This window comes from Peromyscus californicus, unplaced genomic scaffold (assembly GCF_007827085.1).
Source record: "Peromyscus californicus insignis strain IS unplaced genomic scaffold, ASM782708v3 Scaffold_11__1_contigs__length_118956290, whole genome shotgun sequence".
NCBI lineage: Eukaryota > Metazoa > Chordata > Mammalia > Rodentia > Cricetidae > Peromyscus > Peromyscus californicus.
In genome coordinates, this window is record NW_026294402.1 from 83242000 (window position 1) to 83264147 (window position 22148).

The 22148-nt window shown below is 38.7% G+C and overlaps 1 pseudogene; it reads left to right on the plus strand.

The window, feature by feature from the left end:
* The first annotated feature begins 1155 nt into the window (after positions 1-1155).
* LOC128105327 (tripartite motif-containing protein 43-like) lies at positions 1156-15639 on the plus strand (annotated as a pseudogene).
* The last annotated feature ends 6509 nt before the right edge of the window (positions 15640-22148 follow it).

Genomic DNA, 22148 nt, shown 5'->3' on the forward strand with positions numbered 1-22148 from the left:
CTTTTCTGTCATTATAAAGCAACAAAAATAATGAGAAATGGCAGAAGAGTCTACTTTTTATGAAACTAAAAGAAGCAATGTCTCTGTAAACATGATAACATCCTTGAGAAACTATGGATTATAAGACACAGGAGTGTGTATCAGCAATTTGGAGGTGAATGTCAAAGCTCATGAGATCACAAGTAGCTAGATACTTTAGAGATGATATACAACATACATATTTCCCCAGGGTGGTGGTGAACAGTTGTTTCCTTGTATTTATTCTGATTTTGAATAGAATAGCACATGTTGTTCAGTTAAGACCTCAGTTACTGGTATCTGTTTTGTGTGGAAATGGAAAGGAAGAAATTTCATGTTTGAAAAACTCACAATCCATGACCACTCCTGAATTAGTAATTCTAAACAAACTAAGATGCAAATTCATGGCCATAAGGGAAGCTTCAGGTTAGGAAGCAGTCCATTGGACTTCTCTCATAATCTGCAAAGAATATGTTGTAGAAATTATTGAACATTTTAGACCAGAATAAAGAGAATGCAAGAAAGAAAAGGTCACAATTGTCATATATCAAAGTATATATGAGAATAGAACAGTGAAAAAAAATGTAACCATTATCTGAATGGAAAAGTATGCCTAGCAATTAATGGATATTCAATTTTTTCTTTCTTTCTTTCTTTCTTTCTTTCTTTCTTTCTTTCTTTCTTTCTTTCTTTCTTTCTTTCTTTCTTTCTTGGTTTTTCAAGACAGGCTTTCTCTGTGTAGCTTTGGAGCCTGTCCTGAAACTGGCTTTGTAGACCAGGCTGGCCTCAAACTCACAGAGATCCTCCTGCCTCTGCCTCCCAAGTGTTGGATTAAAGGTGTCAGCCACCACCACCCAGCTTGATATTTTAACAAAATATTTCTTCACAAAAATAAAATAAAGTGAGAAAAAATATGTTAACCTATTAGTGTGTTTCAGTATGTTCTATCTAAAGTTTATAAATTAATACTTACTATCATCTTAAAACACTATGCTAGTAAGATAGGAAAAATTTCTTAACATGAACATGAGAATTCCATTAGAAAACCTAAAGTGTAATTCACAGAAATGATTTCTTTTGGTCCTTTTAGGCTTCTACAATGTGGATGACAACCTCACTGAACACCAAGAAACATACTCAGGGAGCAAATCTTGTAAATGCCTTGAAAGTCAAAAAACCTTTGCTAGCCAATCAGACCTTCCAGTTCATCCGGGGACACATAACCAGAGGAAAGCCCATGTATGTATCCAGTGTGAGAAACTCTTTAGCACTAAATCTTCCCTTACTAGTCATCAGAGAATTCACACAGGAGAAAAGCCCTATGGTTGTAGTAAATGTGATAAAACCTTCAGGCAAAAGTCAGCCCTCATTGTACATGAGAGAACTCATACTGGCGAGAAACCCTTTGAATGTTATGAATGTGGTAAAGCCTTCCATCATAACTGGTATCTCAAAATGCATCAGAGAACTCACACTGGTGAGAAACCATATGAATGTAAAGAATGTGGAAGAGCATTTCTAAAGAAGTCGTACCTCAAAATGCATCAGGGAACTCACAAGAGTGATAAACCATATGAATGTGAAGAATGTGGAAAAACCTTCCATAACAGGTTTTACTTCAACACGCACCATAGAACTCACACAAGTGAGAAACCCTATGCATGCAATGAGTGTGGGAAAGCCTTTTACCATACATCAGACCTCAGGAGGCATCAGAGAATTCACAACAGTGAGAAATTACATGAATGTAAAGAGTGTGGAAAAGCCTTTCAAAATAAGTCATACCTCAAAACTCATCAGAAAGTTCACACAGGTGAGAAACCATATGAATGTAAAGAGTGTGGAAAAGCCTTTCAAAACAAGTCATATCTCAACAAACATCAGATAATTCATACAGGTGAGAAACCCTATGAATGTAGTAAGTGTGGGAAAACATTTCAGTGGAAGTTAGTCCTTAGTAAGCATTATAGAATTCACATAGGTGAAAAGCTCTATGAATGCATTCAGTGTGGGAAAATGTTTGGCTACAAATCATCTCTCATGGTACATGAGTTGATTCATTATGGGGAGAAACCCTATGAATATAATATATGTAAAAAAAGTTTTCACAGAAATCAAACCTAAGTAGGCATCAGAGAACTCACAGATATGGGGAAGTATGATGATGATGGGTGTAGAAAGACATTTAAGCCTCAGAATGCTTCAAATACTCCAACCAAGAATTCCCTTGAGTGTGTGTAGTATAGGTGTTCTTTCTGTAAAACATCTCTCAGTTAACATGAGAGAACCCTCACAGGGTTGAGAAACATTAGGAATGTATTGAATGCGAAGGAAAGTTTCACCAGAACTTGCCCTTAAAATGTTATGAGATTGTTTCCATGTTCTGGCTATTACAAACAATGCTGATATGAACATAGCTGAACAATTGCTCTTATGGTGTGGTTGAACATTCCTTGGGTATATGCCCAAGAGTGGTATAGCTGGATCTTGGGGGAGATGGATTCCCAATTTTCTAAGAAAGTGCCATATTGATTTTCAAAGTGGTTGTACAAGCTTGCATTCCCACCAGCAGTGGAGGAGAGTTCCCCTAGCTCCACATCCTCTCCAGCATAAGGTGTCTTCAGTGTTTTTGATCTTAGTCATTCTGACAGGCGTAAGGTGGTATCTCAGAGTTGTTTTGATTTGCATTTCCCTGATGATTAGGGATGTTGTGCTCTTCAACTGAAGAATGGATAAACAAAATGTGGTACATATACACAATGGAATACTACTCAGCAGAGAAAAACAATGACATCATGAGGTTTGCAGACAAATGGATGGATCTAGAAAAAATCATCCTGAGTGAGGTAACCCAGACTCAGAAAGACAGACATGCTATGTACTCACTCATAGCAGGATACTAGATGTGGAACAAGGCTGACTTGTCTGCTACTCACATCACCAGGGAGGCTATCTGGAAAACAAGACCCCAAGAAAGACCCCAAGAAAGACACGGGGATCGCCCAATGACAGAGAAATGGAATGAGATCTACATGAACAGCCTGAACATGAGTGGGGGTGGTGAAAGGCACGGGTAGAGGGAAAGAGAGCTTGGGGGAGCGGGAGATCCCAGCTGGATCAACAACAGAGAGGGAGAACAAGGAATAGGAGACCATGGTAAATGAAGACCACATGAGAATAGGAAGAAGCAAAGTGCTAGAGAGGCCCACAGAAATCCACAAAGATACCCACACAACAGACTGCTGGCAATGGTCGAGAGACAGCCCGAACTGACCTACTCTGGTGATGGGATGGCCAAACACCCTAATTGTCGTGCTAGAAACCTCATCCAACTACTGAGGGATCTGGATGCAGAGATCCATGACTAGGCCCTGGGTGGATCTCTGCGAGTCCAATTAGCGAGAATTGTTGAGACCAAGGTTGGATAAAGCACAGGGACAAATAGCCAAATGAATGGAAACACATGAACTATGAACCAATGGCTGAGGGGTCCCCACTGGATCAGGCCCTCTGAATGGGTGAGACAGTTGATTGGCTTGATCTGTTTGGGAGGCATCCAGGCAGTGGGACCAGATCTTGTGCTCATTGCATGAGTTGGCTGTTTGAAACCTGGGGCCTATGCAGGATTGTTTGGCTCGGCCTGGGAGGAGGGGACTAGACCTACCTGGACTGAGTCTACCAGGTTGACCTCAGTCTGTGGGGAAAGCTTTGCCCTGGAGGAGATGGGAATGGGGGTGTTTGGGGGGAAGGTGAGGGGGACGGGAGGAGGGATAACAAGGGAATCCGTGGCTGATATGTAGAACTGAATTGTATTGCAAAATAAAAAAAAAGTTATGAGAAAACTCACACAAGAGGAAATTTTTATAAATGTAATACATATGGGAAAATGTCCCACACTACAGGTCTAAACTTGGAATGCATCTAAGTATTTACATAGGAGGAAACATGAATGTAAAACAATATAGATGTTTTAAACATGTTTTAAATATATCTAACTCATATTGGAGAAAACCTCAGTGAAAGTCATGAATGTGGAAAATACTTTTTATAACTGAAAAAAAATCTATGAATAGAATTAAAGTTGAAAATCATTTTGGCATCATTCATGCCCTAATATGCATGAGAAAGTCTGCACTGGCAAAAGACTCTTCTAGAAATGTAATCATTAGAAAACTATCTGGAAGTCACTCCTTTTGAAATATGAAATAATCCTGTGAGGAAAATCTCTGTGAATGGAATAATTATGGAATCTGTCCAGTAGAAATTTCCCCACAGCATGCATCAGCGAACTCACTTGAGAAAGAATTGCCTATAATGTTGAAAGCCCATTCATTAACCATACATCACACCTAAGGAAGTATCAGACAGCACAATCTAGGAAAAGTCTTATAGTATTGAAGAACATCAAGAACATTTAGAAATGAAGCATTGGCATATATCACAAAGTGTGTGCAATGGAATAATACTGAGTAGCAGAGTGGCTACATGTCCTCCAGAGAACTTTTTCTTATATCTCTGGACCTAGCCTGCAATTCTCAGCCACTACTATGGCCATTACAAGTTAAGTGAGCTTTGCTGGGAGACTATGAACTCAGCTGATATGCAATATTTCTAGACTTGGCAACCCAAAGAAGAGCAGGCATTGTTTTCTAGTTTATGTTAAAGTGAAGTCAAGGTGACACCCCCCCCCCCCTTTTTTTTTTGAGAAAGGGTTTCTCTGTGAAAGTTTGTCACCTTTCCTGGAACTCAGTCTGTAGCCCAGGCTGGCCTCAAACTCACAGAGATCCGCCTGCTTCTGCTTCCCAGGTCCTGGGACTAAAGGCATGCGCCAACACCACCTGGCCCAAAGGACATTCTTGCAAACATTGGGGAAAATTTGTTGGGATTGAAGAATTGGTTGAAGAAAACAGAGATCTTTCACCTTTGTCTTTGTGCCCTATGCCTGGCATATTAGTGTGAAATAAATGTTTGTAATATTTAGTCTTCCCAAGTGTGATCTGTTCTCATTGTATTACTAACAGGTCACTCTTGATAATTCATTTTATGAATACAGGGAGTCTTTCTGAGAGATGTGAGTAGCCTTTTATCAGCATATTCATACAGAAGAGAAGTGTGCCTAATCATTCGTCATTTCTAGCTTAATTCTAGAAGAATCAATTGTGGAAAGATCACAATGAATCATTTTTAGGAATATTTTTTATTATGAAGGGGTATCTCACTAAAGAAGAAATAGATCACTGTCAAATATTTTTATAGTATTTTCATTTTTCTTTTCTTTTTTTTTTTTTCTTTGAGACAGGGTTTCTCTGTGTAGTTTTGGCTCCTGCCCTGGAACTGGCTTTGTAGACCAGGCTGGCCTTGAACTCACAGAGATCTGCCTGGCTCTGCCCCCTCCTCCCCAATGATGGGATTAAAGGTGTGTACCACAACCACCTGACTTTTCATTTTTATAAAAAATTGTAATAAGAGAGACTTACCAACTTGTGTATTATACATACGGGTACAAGTAATGTTAAACATAATTACTTTAATAACAAATATTTGAGTATTGACCAGGCATAAAACATGAGTGGTGTTATATTCTGTGAAGGTACATTTGACTGACATTCTTGTCTATTTAACTGGATGTTAGGAGCTGCTGATCATCAGCTCCTGGGTAGAAGCCAGGGATCTGGTACATTGCTTAAGAAACACTGAACAGCCTCCTCAGGTTAGAAATTTATGTCAGAAATTTCTCTTAATGACACCTTAACTGTGACATGATAATACATACAGCTAATATAATAAATATTGTGACAAATAGTGTGCTCTGTCATTTTCTGTTGCTGTAACAAAACACTTAATGTTTAGAACTTCACCAGGAGATTAAATTTATTTTAATGATAGTTTCTTTTTAAGTTTGAAAATCCAAGATCAGGTAGTTTCATCATTTTTGCTTCTATGGTGGGCTTGCTTAGCTGTTGAAGAGTTGTATCGGCAACAAGCTATGTGTGGAGAGATAGCAAATGTGCTTTGACCCTGCATTAAAAGTAATACATAGCCGGGTGGTGGTGGCGCACGCCTTTAATCCCAGCACTCGGGAGCCAGAGCCAGGCGGATCTCTGTGAGTTCGAGGCCAGCCTGGGCTACCAAGTGAGTTCCAGGAAAGGCGCAAAGCTACACAAAGAAACCCTGTCTCGAAAAACCAAAAAAAAAAAAAAAAAAAAAAAAAAAAAAAAGTAATACACAATTATGGGAGTAAGCCCAAGATTAGCACTAATTCCTTTTGTGGCATTTTCCCTTGATTCAGTTCCTCTTCCCTCCTTTCCTTGCCATCTGGCAGAGGTTCACTCACCTTTCAACACGACCACACAGTGGGCCAATGTTTACCTAGCACATACAATTTTGAAAGGATTTTTACCCTAACTGCTACTGCAAGATCATGTTGTTTTAAGTATGAAACATAGAAGAATTATACATTTTCTACTAATGAATGTAAAATTTTAATTTATTTAAAGATTTTTGTTGTTGCTTTGAGACAAGGTCTCCTTATAATGTAGCTTTTGCTGTCCTAGAACTTGCTATGTAGACCCATCTGACCTTGAAATTTGCTATGTAAACTAGGCTGACCTTCAACTCACATATCTATTTGTCTCAGGCTCCTGCCCCCAAGTCTGGGTTAAATGTGTGTGCCAACATTGCCAGCCATTTTCTATTTTTATTACCTAAATCATAAGTAAAACACATCCCCCCAATGTCTTCAATGTGCATAGTTACACCCAGTAATAAAAAAAAGCATTTTTGTAGACATGTACAATCCTTGCACATTACTTTGAACAGATTAACTGTTAATTACCTCAGACAGCTGTGAACAATGGTTATATTTTATTCCATCCAGTTAAATGTAGTCTCTTGAAGATGAATTTCTAATGTTGAAATTGGTACCTGCACACGTGTAGGTATGTATGCCAAAGGATGTGTGATGAGTTACTCTGTATAATTGAATCGCCAGTTATGGAATGCTAGGTACATGCCCACTCATAGCTACTTAATTAGTAAGCTTTGTTTCCACTACACTTTAAAGAAAAAGAGATGTATTTACTTGACTTTATGTGTAAGTGTTTTGCCCGAATAAATGTATGTATGTTATGTATGTCCACCACATGCATGTCTGGGGCCTGAGGAGGTCAGAAGAGGTCCTAGATGGAAAGTCACATTCCTTTTTATCCCATCTCTCTTGCATCTTGAAAGATCATAGAGAGAGAATGTGGGATGGCCATGTAAAAACTTTAGCTACAATTTCTCAAAGACAAGCATTACCTGGGGTAAGCCTTTGCTTCTTGTGCTACTTTTGTTGGAATGAGTATACAATGGAGTAAAATGAAGTCTGTTTTAATATCTGCCCACAATGATACGTTTTACAAAACATTACTGTGTTCCAGCAATATATAACACGGGTTTTAATGGGAAACAAAAATAAAGTTCAGCGACTCCAGCAAGGGAAACAGGCTAACTGTGGATCATCACTTCTCCCTCCTCTCTTCCAAATCCAATCCCCTAGTCTCAGCTCAGGCCTTGTAGCAGACCAACTGCTGTGACCTTCCCTTCCTCTCTGCCCCACCTCTAGTGGATTACACAGATCTTCCCCTCCAACCTTCTTTCCTGCTTTTAATCACATTATTCCAGCCTCCAAATACCAGCATGCATTCCCTAGGACCCTTCAGTGAAGCCTGCCAGAGAAGCAAGTAGGCTAGGGAAGGAGGCAGGCTAACTGAAGATCTTCACTCTTTTCTCTAAATCCAATGTTCTAGTCTCAGCCCAGCTCTGTAGCAGACTACCTTCTGTGGCCTCTCCACTCTCTGCCCCATTTCCCAGGGGACAAATTAGATCCTGGTGGAACCTCTGCTTTTCTCCCTCATAAGGACTGCCTTAACTCCCCTACCCCAGCATACCCATCACTACTTGTCAGCTCCCAGTACTTAGAAACACTTTTTGCCTAGAATATTTGCTAAAATCACAGATTGATATCATTAACTATGAAATTACAAAAGGAAAAGCAAGATTATAAGCACACCACAAATTATTTAGAAACAGTGAAATATTGTAGCAAAATTTCTCTTTATTTATTTAAGTTTTTTTAGAAAAGTTCTCACTGTATATCCTAGGCAGGCCTTAAACTAAAACTCCCCCTGCTTCAGCAGCTCATCCTCTGGGACTCTATGGATTAAAGGTGTGAGCTACCACACCCAGCTAAGCATGACCTCAGGAAACCTTGTTGTGGAGATTTGTTTGTGGATACTGGCCATAGAGTTAATTCAATCTTCCATCCATTTAGAATACTGCTAATCAGAGGAACTCACCTATAGCAAGCATCAGTAAAAGCAACATGGGAGGAAGTGGGCATAGTCTTTAGAGAGTATATAAGGACACTCCAGGAGGCAGACAGCTTTATTCTTCTCTAGACTAGACAGAGTGAGTCTCCATATCTTGTGACTCCTAGACTGCTAGATCTATCTCCTCCACACATTGAGGATCATACCCCAGAGCTGAGCTAATATTGCTGTGTCTCCACAAAACACTGCTGAGGCCGGAGGCTATTTCTTGGGTGAGTGCACAATTTAAGATTGAAAGTTGTTGCCGGGTTGTGGTGGCGCATGCCTTTAATCCCAGCCCTCAAGAGGCAGAGGCAGGCAGATCTCTGTGAGTTCGAGGCCAGCCTGGGCTACCAAGTGAGTTCCAGGAAAGGCACAAAGCTACACAGAGAAACCCTGTCTCAAAAAACCGAAAAAAGAAAGATTGAAAGTTGTTGGTGTTTTCTATTTTAATTTATTACCAAACTGAGGTTTCTGCTTAAAAATGCTTAAAATTTGGCTATTTATCAAAAGAGACTCTGTTCCCATTTGGTCATCTTGCTTTGTAAAAATACTGTGAGTTACAGGTATAGATAATTGTAGTTTATCCATTCACAGTCTTTCTTTGCTCTGATGTTCCAACTTTCAATTTTGTTCTTTCTCTAAATTTTAAGAATATTTATAGAGTATTTCTGTATGTAGTTCATAGATGTGAGATCAACACACCTCTAAATTAATTTTACATGTATAATATATAAAATAATTGCTCTGAATAGATTGATAATTACTAGAAGTTAGAGATATATTCTATGAGTATTATGTATAAAAGTGAAAACTCATTATTTAACAAAGGAAAATATTTTAGTATTTCCCTGTTGTAAACTATAGGGAAACATCACAGTGTGAAATAATGCTTGATAATAGTTTACCATCTTTGAAAAACTGGCTCTTCATGCTATTGGTTGATTTGCTAGGTTGGAAGTATACATGTGATTAAATTAGAGAAAACTAAACACATTATTCTATTCAGGAAAGTAAATCCTGGTTGTAATCTGTGCAGTTTTTTAATTCTATACTCAGTTTTCATTATTTCTGTGAATTCATAAATTGTTTTGGAATGTTGTATCAGAAGCTCATTTTTTAGTAAAAGGGAGGACCTGTATGGACCTGGCTCCCGTTTTGGGTAACTGTTGGCTTGCTTGCTGACCTTGACCTTGATATCCTCCCTATGTTAATTCCCTGCTGGGTTCCACCAACCTGAATGCTTAAGGGAAGTTCCCTGTCTGTATATCCTAGATATTGGGCATTAACAGCTGAGATGCAAGATTGTAAAACATCAGTAGCAACTTCTGCCCTCTGGGTTCTCCCATTGTGCAATAAGCCTGTATTTTTCATACGGCTTTAGGCATTCAAAAAAAATGAAATATCTAATACAGAGAAAAAAAATACAAAATGGGGGTGATTAGGTAAGTTAAGGAAGGCAGCATTGGAGTCTCCATCTCTTTTCTAAAATAATCTTGACAATGAGTATTAGTATTATTTTCAAGGTAAATAGGACCAGCAGCTAAAGCCATGGAGTCCATTTGCTTCAGACCACAGAAGCTGTAGTTACTTGGGGGATGTTTATCTCACTCAATCCAAGATTCTTTATTTGTGTAGACCTTCCAAGAGAAGGAAAAATGGGCCCCTGTTGATTAAATAGGAAATTCTGCTAGACTCATGACATCCACATTTATGCCTCAAGGTTCATCCCATAAACTGAAGCCAGGAACTGTATCTTTGATAAACAAACAAGTTTCCACAGAGAGTACCCTAGAATTCAACTTATGGGATTTAGGATAGATATGGAAACCTCTGGGGATGTCTGTGAAGGATTACTTGGGGGTAGATTCACTACAGTTGGTAAGATCCACACTAAATGCTCATGAGATCACTTGACCATTCCATGGTTTGAGGTCTCAAACTAAGGAAAAGGGATCAGGAGCTGAGCAGCAAGTGTTCCTTGCTTTCTTCCTGCTGATTTTGGATGCAATGAGACCAGCTCCCTCAAGCTTCTGCCACCATTTCTTTCCCACAATGATGGACATATCCTTCAATTATGAGCCCCCCTAATTCTTATTCTTGTTAACTGTTTGCATCAGAAAGAGTTCAAGTAACTAATGTTTCCTTCAAGTGTCAAGGGGTGGGACAGGAGGATGTGAAGGACTAAGATGCTAAAATCAGAAATTAAGCAAAGCATTTACTAGGGACCATGTGAAATAGGGAGTGTTTTCTTGGATAGCCAACAAAGAAGGTTGTGTTTAACCTACTTATGTCTGTAGTGAAAGGCAAACTTGTGGACTTGAAGGAGTTTCATCACTCTAGTGTATATTTATTTATAAACACTTGGAAAGCATGTCTCAGACCAGCAACCAAGACACTAATTTGAAGGGAGTCTCCAAAAAAGATGCAGGTGGAATGGCTCCGAAGGACATCAGATTAATCTATATTTCTGTCAAGAAGAGTGAAAGAGGAAAGATCAGGAACTGCAATCCTATACTTATCTTGATATTTTGTTCCTGAAAAATGAAGCCTGCTTTGCCATATACAGAATTAAATCACAACTTGCATGAGTTTTTGTGCTGTTTCTGGTTTCTCTGGGGTCGAATAATAGCAATTCTTCTGCTTTTCTTCCTTCAGAAAAATGGAGTCAGACATCTCACAATCCTTCCAGAAAGAACTCACCTGCTTCATCTGCCTAAGGTGCCTGACAGACCCAGTCACCATAAGCTGTGGTCACAGCTTCTGTCGAGCCTGCCTCCACCTTTCCTGGGAAGACATCCAACCTCCTGTCCGATGCCCTTTGTGTAGAGAACAATATGGGAAGGAATTGAGAACCAACATTGTTTTGAAGAAGCTGGTGTCCATTGTCAGACAAGCCAGCCTTATGAAGGACCTGAGCTCTGAGGAGCAAAAGTGTGTGACCCACGAGGATACTAAGAGGATCTTCTGTGCTGAGAACAGGATCTTCCTCTGTCCACTCTGCTCAAACTCCCATGAGCACAGAGGACACAGACACTGTCCCATTGAACCTGCTGCTGAGGATCAACTGGTAAGTGATGCTTCTGAGAGAACTTGGAACCTGGAGAGAGGTAGCCTTAGCAAACCACAGGAAGATGCTGGTCCTCATTATGACAAAGGCACTGATTTCAGAATGGTGGAACTTTATTAACATCTAATGAAGAAAGGGTGACTAGGAATGTAAACATCCTTTGGGTTACCCTGAGTGTAAAGATCATTTGTACTTTATCCTACATTATACCCAGGTCACTGGAAAGTGCAACACTATCTTCCTATCTTTCAAAAGTGTCTATGGTTGGAGACTAAATTAGGAAAAGTACATGGGAGTCAGGTACAGCCAAACATATAATCAAAATAATTCATCAATATACCTGAGCAAAAGGGTGAGCTGCATTTTCTAATTCTGTGTTCTGATCTAAAATTCATACTTACAGAAAGATAAAAATGAAGCGTAATTTTGATTCTGGCACTCTTACTATAATAATAGTATTAATTGCCCTGTCTATCAGGTATATTTTTCAAAATTGATATTCATTGTTTTTTAAAGGATAGACTTTTGAAGCAAATGGTATCTTTATGGGAGAAGGTCCAAGAAAATCAAGAGAATTTAGAGGCAGAAAACAGAATGAGAACCCATTGGACAGTGAGTGTGAGAAACTTGCTTAAGATCTGCTTGATGCATATTTTGAAAATTTGCCATTCAAGATTTGAATATGAGGCCTAGGATATGATACTTGGATATGTGTCCTGCTCACCTCTAATTCTGAGTGTATAATATATCTCTGCTCTCAGAAGGAATGGTCTGCCTCTGGCTGAAGTATCTGGGACTAATGTGTGAATTGCTGATGGTTCTGCACACTGCATTAGATTTTATGACTACACTATGAATTCTAATTACTACATGCAGAGTTTCATATCTTTGTGAACATATGAGTGATCAATCCTTTCTTCAGACAACTCTAATATAGGTGTAAATGCATCTTAGGGTTGGATTGCCTATGTAATTAACAAGGAAGATATAAATGAAACCAAGGCATTTACATTTTCTGAGGTGTGAAGACAGTCAATCAGAGTATATGCATCAGAGTTATACAAGTCATTTGTGGAATATAAGCATAGGAGGATTAAATGAGGGAGGACCAAATACTTTGCAAAGATGATTGGGAATGTCCCTTTTTCTTCAGGATTACTTGACTTTTCGGGAAGAAATGATGAGGACAGAGTATAGGAAACTACATCAATATCTTTGTGAAGAGGAAGAGAAACATATTGTTTCAATGAGAAATGAAGGCCAATGTGTTTTAGAGAAACTCAGGACAAGTGAAACCATGATGGTCCAAAAGAGAAAAGAACTAAGAGAAATGTTTCAGAAGCTGATGGCAATGTCCCAGGAGCCGTATGTGGTCCTGCTGCAGGTGAGCATGGAGGAGTGCAGGAAGAGGCTTTATTGTCTGAGGCCCACAGTGATGATTGTTATACTAAGATAGCTTTCAATATATCCTGCATTTTTTTTAGGGAGTTTCCTTTTCAGAAATTTTCTGGAGAAACAAAATTCTGTAATAATCTTGAAAGAAGAAGCTTTTTGAAATTATGTCCATAGATTCTCCAGGGAATATGTCCTAACTTTTGGCTTTTGTGCTTTGCTTCTCTGAAAACTGAAATTCAGTGATTTCTCTTTCCAACATTCTTTACCTCTACTTGTATATTGTGCACAATTTTAAAGTAACCTATGGCTTAATTTCTTCTGTTTGAGTGCTGTGTTTTTGAGAGTCCTTTAGGAGTTGGCATTTTGAGACATGATCCTATTTGGTAGTACATGATACCTTGCAACTCACAGTAATGCTCAGGCCTCTAACCCTGCAATTCTGAAATACACATGTGAAGCAACATGCAGGGGTGAGGCCACCCTTTTGTAGTATCCTTAGCCAAAGTATTCCTATGGCTTGTAGACATTTGGGGGTTCAAAAGCAATGTACAGTCGATACCCTAGTCCTTCTCAAATTTTACTCTACAGTCTGCTTTCATGAATAATTCCAGTTCTGCTAATCTATTTGTTTGGCATCATCTTAAGACCTGAATATAATTTACCAGGATAGAATGGTGTGATTGTGACAGACATTTATATGAACTTTAGAAACAAATATTGTATTTCATTTCTTCAGCTATCTAAGCTTTTTTTTTTTTTATTTCTTTGCAGGGTTTGGACGATATGTTCAGAAGGTGAGTTTAGCCATCAGTGCAAGTCTGGATACCCAAAAATATGCTATAAAATTTTCCAAGTTGCCTTAGGAAATGCAGATATCTTTTATATAGAAAATCCTCAATTGTTTTAGTGTGATATTTTTGGGATTCTTTTATTTATTTTGTTATTTTTATGTGTGTGTGAATGTGTGTGCATACATGTGTGCGGGTTATAGGACTATTTTTAGGGGACAGTCTTCTTCTTCCATCAACGGCTCCAAGTATTGAAAAGATGTCAGACTTGTGTAACCTGAGGTGTTTGGCTGAACTTGCAATGAAGTTTTTCCTAATCACTGTGTGATATATTTAGCACCACACAGATCAATATTTTCTTATCCTTGCAGAAGTGAGTCAATGCAGCTGAGCATGCCACAGGCTATTAAGACAGAACTCAATGCCCTACCCATCACTGGACTGACTGAAAGTTACAACCAGTTCCAAGGTGAGTGTCTTCACTGATAAGATGATGAGAGGTACCCTCCAATATTGAGATATCCTTTGCAAACACAAATATTTTAACTCCCCAGAAATATGTCTAGGTAAGTCACATTCTATTATTAGTGAAACACACGGTCATCTTACAAACAAACCAACAAACAGAAATGCATACTAATATCATATTGTATGTAATAGTGGCAGAAAAGAGACTATCAGGTGTTCCTTGAGTAGAATGGTTATTTAACTCTGGACAGTATAATTCAAACTAAGTGTAGGCAGTGATGTAGTTATTTGATTATTTTCCTTTGAATGTGTTAGAAATCAATTTCTTACATTGCATTTTACTCCATAAATTAAAAAATACACAAGATAAAGAGGTGCACACTAGTAATCCCAGCATCAAAAACCTAGTGTGTGGAGGACTGCCAATGAGTTTGAGGAAGTCAGGTCAACATAATGAGTTCCTTGCAAGTCTGGGACAAATGGAAAATTCCTATCACAAAAGGAACCAAGAAAAATCATAAAATAACTTAACAGACAAAGCAATGTATCATGAGCAATGAAAATGAAACAAATTAATAGGACATGAGACAGTGTCTAAATCCCCCTTGTAGATCTAAAAGTCAATTTTAACCTCACAGGAAAGAGTATCAGAGGAACCAGAGGTTGAAGGAAGAGAGATACATTCAGGGATCCACTTCTAGAACATATTTAGATTCTCCTTGAGTATAAATATTCTCTGATAGATGCAAATGAAAACACCAATATGAAAGTTATCACTACTTATATCTACATAAAAGTAACTTTTCATGTATATCCATGAGGACAGCCTTTGCTCTGGCCCTTGCTTCAATGCACACATCTTCCCTTAGGTAGGTGTAATTAAAAGTCACCTGACAGAAGTAGGCTGAGGCTCCTTCCTCTACAGCATCTAAAATTTTCACAAAAATTTTGAGCATGCTGCTATTCTTTTCTTGTGGAAATCCTTATTTGGTTTATTTGAGCCAAATTTAACCTAAAGTCATAACATTCTGTTTTTAAAATCCATGAAGACTCTATGGACTGCTATCACCTGAGAATGTAAACCGTCATTTTACCTAAAATGTTGTTTCTTCCCACAGTGCCCATTTTCTTTGATAACTTAACCATGTTGCATTACAAGATGAACCTATTTAATACCATGAGAAGATTCAGCTTCAGACCTCACCATAAAGATACAACTGCAGATTCTGTTGGATGCTATTTGGCATCCTGGGGATCACAGAGCTTCATCTCAGGGAAGTATTACTGGGAGATTGATTTGAAGGACTCTTGGGACTGGGCTGTAGGGGTCTGTACGAATTCCTGCTTAAGGAATAGAGACCAACTGATTGAATCTGAGGGTTAATTTCTTCTTGTGTGTGTGAAGGTGGGTAATCATTACAGTCTCCTCACCACATGCCCAGTACTCCAGCACTATATAGAGAAGCCACTGGGCCAAGTTGGTGTGTTCCTTGATAGTGAGGATGGATGTTTAAGTTTCGTGAATGTTGCCAAGAGTTCCCTCATATAAAGATACCCTCCTGGCACCTTCAATTACCCTGTCTGGCCTTTCTTCTCCAGTGGGGAAACTGCAATCCAGCCTTCCCTCCCATGCCACCCCACATCCCCACATCCCTCAAATCAAGGTCTTCCATGAGGAGTCAACAGTGCCCAGCACTCGGAGTCTAGGCAGTTCCAAGCCTCTACCCACTGCACCAAGGCTGCACAAGGCATCACACCACAGGCACCGGATTCCCGGTGTCGTCTTTAGAGACTACATGAAGGACACCTAAGAAGGAATAGAAGGAGTAAATGATGTACTTTCATTCCCACTAACAACATACTAGAAATAAAACAAAAAATCAGGGCATCGAGGTGCAATGCAATCAACACTATCTGACTGAAATGTTGCAGATTCTGCCTAGTGGTGGTGGAGTAAGTCTTTAATCCCAGAACTTGGGAGGCAGAGGCAGGTGGATCTCTGTTAGGTCCAGTCCAGACTGTTCACACAGTTACTTCCAGGAGAGCCAGGCTACACAGAGAAATCCAGTCTCTGATAAGAAAAATGTTGCAGGTTTTGAACTGCTTCACATCCACAGCATTTCCAGCTCTCTAGGGGGTTAACTTGAACTCTAGACAGGCTGGGACCAAGGATTCTTTGAACACTAATGTCACTGTACATTGTTGGAACTGAAATAAAGTGATACATATGGAATAATTTTTAAGGGAAGAGAGGTTTATTCTTGCTAGCAATTTGAGATGAAACCATTCAATATAAGGGGCTGGGGTGTGATGGAAAGCGGGAATGGCTTGAAGCTCTGTTTCCAGCAGTGTGGGACTGTTTACTAGAGTCTCCATGGACCAGGTAGGAGAGAGGGGCCAGGAAACAGAGCTCATCTCTAAATCTCAAGCTTCCTCCATCTCCAGTGCCCTACTCCTCCAGCTTGGTCCCAACTCCTAAAGCTGCCATGTCATGTGTAAAGAACACCTACATCTGCATACATGTGTGTTTGTATGGATATTTAATATCCAAAGTTCGACACCCTGATAATCCAGGATAAAATCTCAACTCAAAACCCTTCATTTAATCACACCTACAAATCCTGTTTAGAATGAAGAGGACACTCATAGGTTCCAGGGATTAGAACCTGGGAGCCATTCATGATATCACATGGAGCCTCTGGGGTGAATTGGATAGCAAAGGAGCCAGTCACAAAGCCAGTCACAATCTAGAGTACCCATTGGTGCCTCCAGCAGAGGGCTTCTTCAAGTCCATAGCCATAGTTGGGTCTTGTGGTGACCCCAGGAGAGCCTGGGTATACATTCAGTGCCCAATACTTAGTGGAAACAACCAACAAACCAACTAATCACCAGCATCTACAGGGCCCTCCCAGTGGTCATTCAGCCCTGAAACACTCAATACTTATTAATCCCCTACTGTATGTTTTTGCTGTTCTAAACAGTTGGGATCCATCAATGGGCAAAACAAAGAGAAGTTTTCCCTCTTAGATAACAAACACTCCATTGGTGTCAAGAGGCAGTCATTAAATCAAATGAGAGCAGTCATGTGTTATACTGTGAGGTAACAAGGTATGGACAAAAGGGATAGCAGTGCAGAGGAAGGGCAAGTGTGTTTTTTATGGGGTAGGATAGGTGAGGGTATTAAAAGGACTATTCACAGAAGTTGTGCATGGTGCTTCTTACCTTCAATCCCAACAGTCAGGAGGCTAGACGCAGGAGATCTGTGAGTTCAAGGTCAGCCTGGTCTGCATAATGACTTCCAGGCCAGACAGCTACAGAGAGAGACAGAAACAAAGACAGACAGAGACAGAGAGAGATAAAGAGACATAAAGACTCAGAGAAGAGAGACCAGAGTGAGCTCTGAAGAAATAAAAAGGTTATCATGAGAGGTTACCTCAGCTTGTCTTGAAGCTGAAATCTAAAAGATCTTTTGCTGGGATGTCATATGTGCTTGAATTCGGATATGGGATGGATGCTGGACTAGACATTTGTCTAAAAAAGATAATGGGATGTGCCTGTCTAGTTGCCTTCCAAACATTTGTGTTTACACCTGTGGGTTATTGTTGCTGTCCTGTTCATCTTAAGGGAAACTTTTCTTTTCAGCTGGAGGTAGTTTTGATGTAAACTTATAACCAGTTAAGCTGCTGGAATAAGTGTCTTTTGCTCTGAAATGGTGGCCCTGTGCTCAGCCTTAAATGAAAGAAAATATCAAATGTATATATACTTTCTCCAAAACTCAGGGAATATCATTATTTTGTTTTATAAAGAACAGAAAGTTGAGTGGGTAGGGAAAGGGGATGTATTTGGAAGGAGTTTCAGTAGAGGTAAATCTGAAAAAAATAATCTGTGCAAAATTCTTGAAGGACTAATGAGACCTTTTTTTTTTTGATAGTTTTTTTTTAAATTTTTTTTTTAGACATAGCAGGGATGCTGCATCTATGAAAACTCAACAATATGGTCATCTAACAATACCTGTATAACAGTACCAGGCAACATGACAAAATGAATGATGGAAATTTCACAAGGTCACACAAGAGCTATAGGTAATCAATGGTTACTGATAAATGGAGACTCAGTTTTTTTAGGGATGAGCCCCTTATACATATACAGCCCTAGATACATATACATATTGAAAACACTAAATGGTTACACATGCACATATGCATATGTGCATATATATATATATATATATATATATATATATATATATTAGTTATAATCATAGAACAAGAGGTCATAAATTTGAGAGGAATGGGAGTGTACTTGTGCAATCATTTCATTTAATTGTTTAATTTTTTAAAATTTCACAAAGAAGTCCTCTACTGACATCCTTTCCACCCTCTCTAATGAGACCTTTTTAATGTTGATATTTGATAAAATCACAGATTGATATCATTATCTGTGAAATTATAAAAGGAAAGTAAAAATATAAGCACACCACAAAATATTTAGAAACAAGAAAATATGGTTTTAAAATTAGAATTTTAGAATTTTTTTTGTATTTTTAGACAAGTTCTTACTGTATATGCTAGGCAGACCTTGAACTAAAACTCCTCCTGCTTCAGCAGCCTTATCTGTAGGACTCTAGGATTAAAGGTGTGAGCTACCACACCCAGCTAAGCTGTGACTTAAGGAATCTTTTTGTGAAGATTTGAATGTGGATACTGGCCATAGAGTTAATTCAATCTTCTGTCCATTTAGAATACTGCTATTTACAGGAACTCACCTACAGCAAGCATTAGTAAAAACAATACCAAGACCCCCCCACCAGACCCTGCAATCTACATTCCCTGCCCCAAATCCGTCCACCTAAGATCCTAGCCCCTTCCTGTAGCACAGAAACCAAATCACCTGCTTGCATTAGACCAAGAGGTCCCATTGTACCAAGAGAGGAGGAGATGGGCAGACATCAATGCAAAATACATACAACAACATAAAGAACGATAGGGAATCACTAGAACCTAGCCCTCCTTCAACAGCAAGACCTGAACATCACAATGTAGGAGAAGCAGAAGAAAGTGACCTTAAGAATAGCATCACAACCAGGTGGTGGTGGGGCACGCCTTTAATCCCAGCGCTGAGGAGGCAGAGGCAGGCAGATCTCTGTGAGTTCCAGGCCAGCCTGGTTTACAGATTGAGATCCAGGAAAGGCACAAAGCAACACAGAGAAACCCAGTATGGAAAAAAAAAAGGATAACATCATGATGATGTTAGAGGCCATTCAAGAAAAAATGAAAAATGAAATTGAGGAAAAGACAAATAAAAAATTGGAATCGATCAATAAATCCCTTCAAGAAAGCCAAAACAACAACAAAAACCATAAAAAAACAATTAAACATGTCAGTGAAACAGTTCAAGGCCTCAAAAGGGAAACAGAAACAATGAAGGAAACACAAACAGAGGGAGTGATGGAAACAGAAAATCTGAGTAAATGAACAGGAAACACCTATGCAAGCATAACCAACAGAATGTGAGAGATGGAAGATAGAATCTCTGGTGTGGAGGATACTATAGAGGAAATAGATTCCTCAGTCAAAGAAAATACCCAAACCAAATTCGACATAACGCAAAACGTCCAGGAAATGGAGGACACAATGAAAAGGCCAAACCTAAGAATAATAGGTATAGAAGAAGAAGAAGAATACCAACTCAAAGGCACAGAAAATATATTCAACAAGATCAGAGAAGAAAACTTTCCCAACATAAAAAAAAAAAATCAGCCAGGGCGTGGTGGTGCATGCCTTTTATCCCAGCACTTGGGAGGCACAGCCAGGTAGATCTCTGTGAGTACAAGACCAGCCTGGGCTACAGAGTGAGTTCCAGGAAAGGCACAAAGCTACACAGAGAAATCCTGTCTCGAAAAGCAAAAAACAAAAAACAAAAAAAAGAAAGAAAAGAAATGAAAGTGAAATATCTATGAAGACACAAGAAGCCTATAGAACACCAAACAGACTAGACCCTCAAAAAAGTCCCCTCACCACATAATAATTAAACAACTAAACCTACAGACTAATGAAAGAATATTAAGAGCACCAAGGAAAAAGGCCAAGTGACTTATAAAGGCAGACCCATCAGAATAACATCTGATATCTCAATGGAGATTTTGAAAGCCAGAAGGAACTGGAAAAATGTAATGAAGACACTAAGAGACCATGGATGTCAGCCTAGACTAATATACTCAGCAAAACTTTAAATCAACATAGACAGAGTAAACAAGAAATTCCAAGACAAAATAAGATTAAACAATACCTACCCACAAATCCAGCCCAACAGAAAGCACTAGAAAAAAAATTACAACCTAACAAGTCAGATACACCCACAAAAACATAGGCAATAGATATCCCCACAGCAGCAAATCCCAAAGAAGAGAAATACACACACACACTACACGAAGAGATAACAGAAACTAACAATCACTACTCATAAATACCTCTTAATATCAATGGACTTAATTCACATATAATAAGACACAGGCTTACAGTATGGATATGAAAGCAGGACCCATCTTTCTGCTGCATACAAGAAATACACCTCAAATTCAAAGATAGGCATTACCTCAGAATAAAAGGCTGGGAAAAGACTTTCCAATCAAATGGTCTTAAGAAGAAAGTGGGTGCAGCCATCCTAATATCCAGCAAAATAGACTTCAAACTAAAATCAATCAAAAAAGAGATCAAGAAGGGCATCACATACTCATCACAGGAAAGATCCACCAAGATGAAGTTTCTATTCTGAAAATTTATGCCCCAAGCACTGGGGCACCCACATATGTAAAAGAAACATTACTAAAGCTTAAACCACATATAAAACCCCACACATTAATAGTGCAGACTTCAACACCCCAGTCTCACAACTTACAGATCAGACAAATAGAAACTTAACAGAGAAATAAAGGACTTAACTGATGTTATGACTCAAGTGGACTTAATTGACATCTATGGAACATTCCACCCTAACAAAAAAGAACATAAATTCTTCTTAGTACCCCATGGAACCTTCTCTAAAATCGACCACATACTCGGTCACAAAACAAATTGCAACAGATACAAAAAAAAAAAAAAAGTAATAACCTCCTGTATTCAATCAGACCACCATGGTTTAAAGTTAGATTTCAACAACATAAATTACAGAAAGCCTACAATCTCATGGAAACTGAATAATGCTCAAATGAATCATGAATGGGTCAAGAAAGAAATGAAGAAAGAAATTAAAAACTTCCTAGAGATCAATGAAAATGAATATACCACATACCCAAACTTTTGGGACACTATGAAAGCAGTACTAAGAGGAAAATTCATAACACAAAATGCCCACATAAAGAAGTTGGAGAAATCTCACACAAGTGACTGAACAGCACACATGAAACCTCTAGAACAAGAAGAAGCAAAGTCACCCAGGATGAAGAGACACCAGAAAATAATCAAATTGAGAGCAGAAATCAATAAAATAGAAAAAAGAGAGAACAATACAAAGAATCAATGAAACAAAGAGTTGGTTCTTTGAGAAAACAACAAAATAGACAAGCCTTTATCCAGACTAACCAAAAGGCAGAGAGAGAGAATCTAAATTAGCAAAATCAGAAAAGAAAAGGGAGACATAACAACTGACAATGAGGAAATCCAGAGAATCATCATGTCATACTTCAAATAACTTTACTCCACAAAATTGGAAGACCTAAAAGAAATGGACAGTTTTCTGGATAGGTACCTCATACTTAAGTTAAACCAAGACCAGATAAACTATTTAAATAGACCAATGACCCGTAAGAAAATAGAAGCAGTCATTAAAATTCTCCCAACCAAAAAAAGCCCAGGACGAGATGGCTTGAACACAGAATTCTATCAATTATTCAAAAAGAGTTAATACCAATACTCTTCAAATTGTTCTACAAAATAGAAACAGAAGGAACATTACCAAACTTCTATTAAACTACAGTTACTCTGATTCCCAAGCCAAACAAAGATGCAACAAAGAAAGCGAATTACAGACCAATCTCCCTCATGAATATTGATGCTAAAA